Raw genomic sequence first — 6888 nt, 5'->3', positions numbered from 1 at the left:
CGATTAATTTAAAGGTGTAAAATACTTATTATTTTTTTTATCAAATTTTGATTTGGATAATTCTAACTCAAATTATTAAATTAATTTTACATGTTTAAAACGAAACAAAGTAGAAATTGATTTTCTATTTAAATGAAGAAATACTATTTTTTAATTTTGGTAAATATTCTCGGTTTAGCTCATTTTACTTGTCATGTTGTCTTTTGCATGGTTTTTTTTAAGGAAACGTCGATTAGAATTATAATTTGACTTATTCACCTTATTCATTATTTGATCTCCATTTGATATTTTGTTTTACAACATTAATCTCTTTTCACATTTATTAGAGTAAGAATAAAAATAAAAAAGTAATTAAATTCTATCTTATTTTAAAATATAAATATTTTAAGTATATTTATTTTAGTGCACATAACAAATAAATGACATGGCGGAATAGTAAATACAACAGTTTAATATCTAGATTAGATCTCAGGCTAATATAAAAAAAAACGTATGGTTTGACTATTTAACTTTTTGAAGAAAAGCAATTTGATTTGCTCCCACTAATGGATTGATACGCACGTGGTAATGAATTCATCATTATTGACTTAATGAGATACTTTGGAAATTACATTAATATTGTTTGATTTTTTGATATGGAGTGCACTTTTTTTTTGGACATTATTAATTTGCACTATATATATATATATATATATATATATATATATATATATATACACACACACACACACACACACACACTATGTTCAAAACACGATTAATATAACATTGTATTTGTACTCCGTATCTAAAACTTTAGTATATTAGTGTTTAATACGAATACAAAGTCTGCACTTTTTTTTAACATTATTTTTTTTAATATGGGGTTCACTTTTTTTTTTGATATTGCTTGATTTTGTTAATATGGGGTCCACTTTTTTTTTTTTACAGTGAGTTTGGAGATGGTGGGTTCCACTTTATTTATTTTTTTTTTATTTTTTTTTATATTGCTTGATGTTGTTTAGTATGAGGTCCACCCTTTATGGGGTGCACTTTGTTTTTTTTTTGACATTATTAGTTTGTACTATTTTTATGCATATAATATATATACATATACTATGTTCAAAACACGATTAATATAACATTGTAGTTTGTGCTTTGTATCTAAAACTTTATTATATTAGTGTTTGCTACGAATACAAAGCCATCACTTTTTGTTTTTAACATTATATTTTTTTTAATATGGGTTTCACTTTTTTTTTAATTTTTATATTGCTTGATTTTGATAATATAGGGTCCACTTTTTTTCCCCATGAGTTTGGAGATGGCGAGTTCCACCTTTTTTTTATTGCTTGGTGTTATTTAGTATGGGGCCCACCCTTTTTTTAAGGGACAATGGATGACGAAGCATGGGTCTAAACCCATCCTTTATATAGTTTCTTCTTTTTTTTATTTTTATTTTTTATATTGCTTGGTGTTGTTTAGTATGGGGCCCACCCTTTTGGACATTATTAATTTGCACTATATATATATATATATATATATATATATATATATATATATGTTATGTTCAAAACACAATTGATATAACATTGTAATTTGTGCTCTGTATCTAAAACTTTATTATATTAGTGTTTGCTACGAATACGCACGTGGCAATGAATCCATCATTATTGACTTAATGAGATACTTTGGAAATTATATGAATATTGTTTGATTTTTTAATACGGGGTGCACTTGTTTTGGACATTATTAATTTACACTATTTTTTTAATATTAGTTGTTGTTTAATATATATAGGGCCCACAACATTTGTTTTTTGTTAAAATTGGAATGGATATATATATGCCATAGAATTATGGGGCCCACAATTTTTTTTTATATTAGTTGTTGTTTTTAATATATATGGGTGGGGCCCACAATTTCTTTTTTATTAAATTGAAAACGGACGACGAAAAAGTGAGTTGAACTCACTCTTCTAAATAGTTAGAAAAAAAGAATATTAAAAGACTATACATGGATATAGAATTTTAACGGTGGAAGATCAAAAGATCAAAAAAATGAAAGAAATATGAAATGGTGATATTTTAAAATTTTAAAACGTTTGCACAACAACCGCCTACCATAATGAATGGAAGATGAAACAATTGTTTCCGCTTGCCCGACTTTTCATTGGAGCTTTAATTATTCATTAGTAGAAGGAAATTTTGTGAAGGGTAAAATGGTCCATTAGTTTTTAATGGACATTTTCGTAATCCAACTTTGGACTTAGAATCTTTTCACTTTTATATATATATATATATATATATATATATATATATATATAGAGAGAGAGAGAGAGAGAGAGAGAGAGAGAGAGAGAGAGAGAGAGATAGAGAGAGAGAGAGAGACGCACACACACTATAGTGAATTTCTTTGACTTGAGACATTTTGAAAAGCATGTCTTTAGCCTTTGGGTCCATAGATACTATGCAGTTTTGATGCCCAAATTAAAGGTCCAAATTCTGAAACTTATTGGTAGCTCTTTATATTTATGAGTACCACAATGATTATCGCATTAATAATTTGTGGGACTATATGTCATTTATTGGAATTTTGAAAGGCGTGATAAGCGATCAAATGGCAATTTTATGCATTTAATTCCTCATCAGAGGTTTATATTATTGTAGGGTCCCACTTTTAAAATGGAGAATTATCAGAGAGCCTACTATTCTTCTAAAATGGGCTCACCTGCTCATGCCTGCTCTTTAAATAGTTTACAGCAGATGCAGATTGATAATTCAAATTAGATGAGTTCATTCTTGTATTGAATTTATTACATACTAGTGAAAATGGTCGCGCTTCGCGCAGGCACGAAAGACATATTCAATGAGTGAATTTACAAATTATATTTCTTATATGTAACTTTTACAGGAAGGAAGAAATAAAAACTACAAAATGAAATTTTTATATAGTTTTTTTAGAAAGGAAGGAAGGAAATAAAACTTTGAGGTACTATTTTTCCTTTTCAGTTTTTTAAGTTCAACAAACAATACATTCGAGTTTAGGGATAATATAAGATAAAATAAAGTAAAAGATAAACATATAGTTGGTTGTTGGAACAAATAATAGGAAATCGTTAATAATAATATCGGATCATCAAATTTTGTTACCTTTAATAGAAGCAATAAGACAATTTCTTTAGATGATTTACATGAAATAGCATAGTGAGCATTCATAAATCCGATTCCAAACATTTTAGAATTGAAGCACAATAAGTTGTTATCGTAAGAAAGAGGCAAAGAGCATAACTTACCTTTATATTATAAGGCCGAGTTGGGTTATGTATGATCCCATAGCAATACTGGTTGTCTTTCTACAAAATTCAATTCAATGAACATAATTTTAGTTCATACTTGTTTAGAAGAGGATAAAAGAGAAACTAACAAAGTAAAATTCATAAACAAATAGTGAAATGTACTCACCATATTGATTGTTTTTTTGTACTCAAGAGATTTAAGTGCAAAACTTAGTGCAACATTTATTTTTTCAGGCTTTTTAAAGTCATTTAGTTAGTAGATTATGCATAAAAATGCAAGAAAAATTCAAAAAAAAGAGAAAAAAGATAAATGACAATGGAAGCCATAGAGAGGTACCACATAGGATTGTTTATCCTTAGCTTTATCTTATATATAGATTTTTAAAATTATGGACTTAGACCTACTATTTAAGTAAATGTAGTAGATTTTTATACATTAATTTATACTCTGCATTACAAATACTGAGCTCAGATGAATCTGATGCTATAAGGCTACATCCGCCTCTGCTTGACTCACTGTTGGCTGATGGGCGCAGTTGGATTTGAGTGATAAGAAGCTCTTGAATTCATGTGTTTATATGAACATTTTCTCGAAGATTACATCCAATGGTACTCATGGCTCATCAACCTAAGGAGCCGTTTGGACATGGTTTGAAACCATGATTTCAAATCATGGTTTGAAACCATGTTTGGACATGTAATTTGGATATCTTAAGTTGTATTTTCTCTTATAGACATAAAAATCCCCAAGTTGTGAAAACTATCAAAACATTCTCAATTCTTGTACAATCTTACCAAATGAGCAAGTCATAGTTCATAACAAAATTAATACGCTACTAGAAGGTCTTTCTAAAAAAATACAACATCAATTGATCAAACTTTAGTTCAATAAAAATGAAAATTTAACATGAATAGTAATGTAACTACTCTTTAATATAATCCTCCCAAATGGTAGTCATAAATAAAGATTAGTGGAAGTTAATGAGGTTAGTAAATGGTTGGTGGGAGTAATTGTTAAAAATATTTACCAACTTATTGGTCTTTTTTTATAAAATATAAACTTATGGATCAAGTTTTACATTTAAAACTAGTCAAGTAGCCCGCGCTTCGCGCGGTTATAAACAATACTAATAATTTCATTAAATTATAAAAATAATAATTTAATTAGAAGTAGAGCTTAGATGAATTGTGTTTTTTTTTTCATTAGCATACTTGGATAAAAAGATAAATGTAAAATGATCTTGAGCGCATGTCTGAGCATAACTTTAATACATGAATTGCCTATTGCACTTGTTATCGAATACATGTGTATATCTTGAAATATTTATTTCACAAATAAAAAATCTTTTTTCCCTAAAATTTTATTCTAAATCAAATAATATGAAGATGAGATGAAAAGTAAAGAAATCTAAAACTGACAGAATAAAAAATTACAAATATATCTTAAAATCCTCTAGCAAATTTACTATGGTTAAGTACAATAAGCTCTTTGTTGTTTAGTATTTCGTAATTAGCAGCAGAATCAATTATTAAAGGCTCTAAAAGAAGAACATATCTAAGAAATTAAAGTTCAATTGTAACAGTTAAGAGAAGGAGAAAATGTAATTAAAAATGGAATCAATGAGATCCAGCAAGACCGCAAGGATTGAGTCAAGTGGAAACAATTAAACATGTCTTGTAGATAGTACATCTACTTCTGTTAGTATGACACAACACCCCCCGATAATTTGAATCGTATGAAATTGTCACAAATTGAGGAATATTTATATCCAAGAAATCAAAAATTCACGAGTAATACCATATGCTTGACTGAGTTGCATTATACATTCCATGTTGAAGTCCATTCTTGGATTTAAATTAGTTCAACTTCATTGAGAGGAACACATGAAAATATACATATACAGAATTCACCTATGTTGCTAATGTTTAACTCCACATGAATTGGAACATTTATTGCAATTGATGACTAAAAACCAAGTTGAAAATATTTTTAACATCAGGTTTTTTTCTTTTTTTGTTTTGGCAAAAACATATCAAACAACTTCTCCAACAACTCGACCACGATTTTAGCAAAGTCAGTTTTTGCAAGCGGGGAGGGGGGGGGGGGGGGGGGGAGCCCCTAAATAATTTACCTCAACTTGGTGCCAGAAGGACTGTAAATAGCTAATAAATAATCCCATCATGCTTCACAACTTTTCCAGTCACCTATTAAAAAAAAAAAAGATATATTCAGATCAAAATTGTCCCTCAAATTTTTGAATCTCTGCAACCAAAGTCCACTTTCTGTTTATCAGTTCCCACTCAAAGGGCTTGGGCACATGGCTTTACCAGGTCTCTTTTCTTTTTTGTAGGTACGGTGAGCATAAAGTGAAAGAAGCAGGAAAACCATAAAGATATCAACACAAAGCCCACAAACGGGATAAACCAAGTTAGAAACTTCAAAGAGCCAAAGTGATTATAGAAGACCAATATTTGGGAAAAACATGTAAGAAAACCAAATCAGAAATAGATGGATGAATTACATTGTACCAAAGATTAAGATATTAAGTAACCAAGACATCAAAAACACCTCTTATTCACCATCACTCTCCATAACATGCACATCTCTTTTATTTCCTCTCAAGTCAATTTAATTGTAATCTCATAAGATGTTAGAAATGGAAAGAGCAGCTACGTACCTGATGATTAATACAGTAGCTCTTTGACGACTGACGTTGAAGCCTTCGAAATCAATTGGTTTGTGTACAAAAGGCTGGACATAAGGTGCTTCTGCTCGGGATACATGAATTTCTTCTCATATATTTCTCTCTGAAGTCTGACATGTGAATATTTCATGAATTCGTCATAGCAGAAGGCCCAAATAACATAAAACCGAAGAAAACAACACTTGCAATAGATCATAGAAGATGTCTGACTCATCTATAAAAATAAAATAGTGGTGACATTATATCTAAAGAAACTACAAATAGCTACTTGAGAGAAATCATCTACTCATGCTTGAAATCGGCATAGCGTATATTTCCCATAAGGCATGTAATCATTGAGCTACTGATAGTTCTGTCATAATTGGTAGTTTAAGAAGTGTCAGTTCAAAACCTACCCCAAATGTGTTAGAGGATTTCAATTTGTGCTTGTGTTCATCACATCTCCCAAATACATATATGCAAAATATCGGAACTGCAGAAAGTAATCATCATATTGTTGTAGTGTTTTTTCTCGTCATCTGATTTCAATTCACCAGAACTGAGAGAATAAAGAAAATCAAACACAAATCTAATCAAATGTAATGAAATGACTCATAAATAGGAGGAAAAACAAGAAGAAGACACCTTTGAATGTAACGGAAGGCTACAATCACACTAAAAAAAAAAAAGAAGCAACGGACTTGAGTAGGGAAAATAAACAAAACTGGTGTAAAGTGAACAAAATAAAAACTGAAGCTCAAACCAAACAGAATAAGTGAAGAACACAAGGATGTCAAAAGAAAACATGTAAAGCAAAAAAAGTAGAAATGCAGCATCTTTGGGAAACAATGGGAAAGCCATTTGAAAAGGAAGAAGGAGAAGAGAAAAAGTTTCACCGTAATCGTCACTTGAAAATTCTGCAGTCTT

General features: G+C 29.7%; 1 non-coding gene across 1 annotated transcript; it reads right to left on the bottom strand.

Moving 5' to 3' along the window:
• Nucleotides 1–6043: 6043 nt before the first annotated feature.
• On the bottom strand, nucleotides 6044–6131 carry LOC132629642 (small nucleolar RNA R64/Z200 family). The gene has a single exon (XR_009578402.1). It is a non-coding gene; the product is annotated as a small nucleolar RNA R64/Z200 family (small nucleolar RNA).
• Nucleotides 6132–6888: the final 757 nt, after the last annotated feature.

The sequence above is a fragment of the Lycium barbarum genome, chromosome 2, assembly GCF_019175385.1.
Source record: "Lycium barbarum isolate Lr01 chromosome 2, ASM1917538v2, whole genome shotgun sequence".
NCBI classification, from domain to species: Eukaryota; Viridiplantae; Streptophyta; class Magnoliopsida; order Solanales; family Solanaceae; genus Lycium; species Lycium barbarum.
The sequence above is the reverse complement of the archived record's forward strand: the minus strand, read 5'-3'. Positions and strand labels throughout refer to the sequence as shown.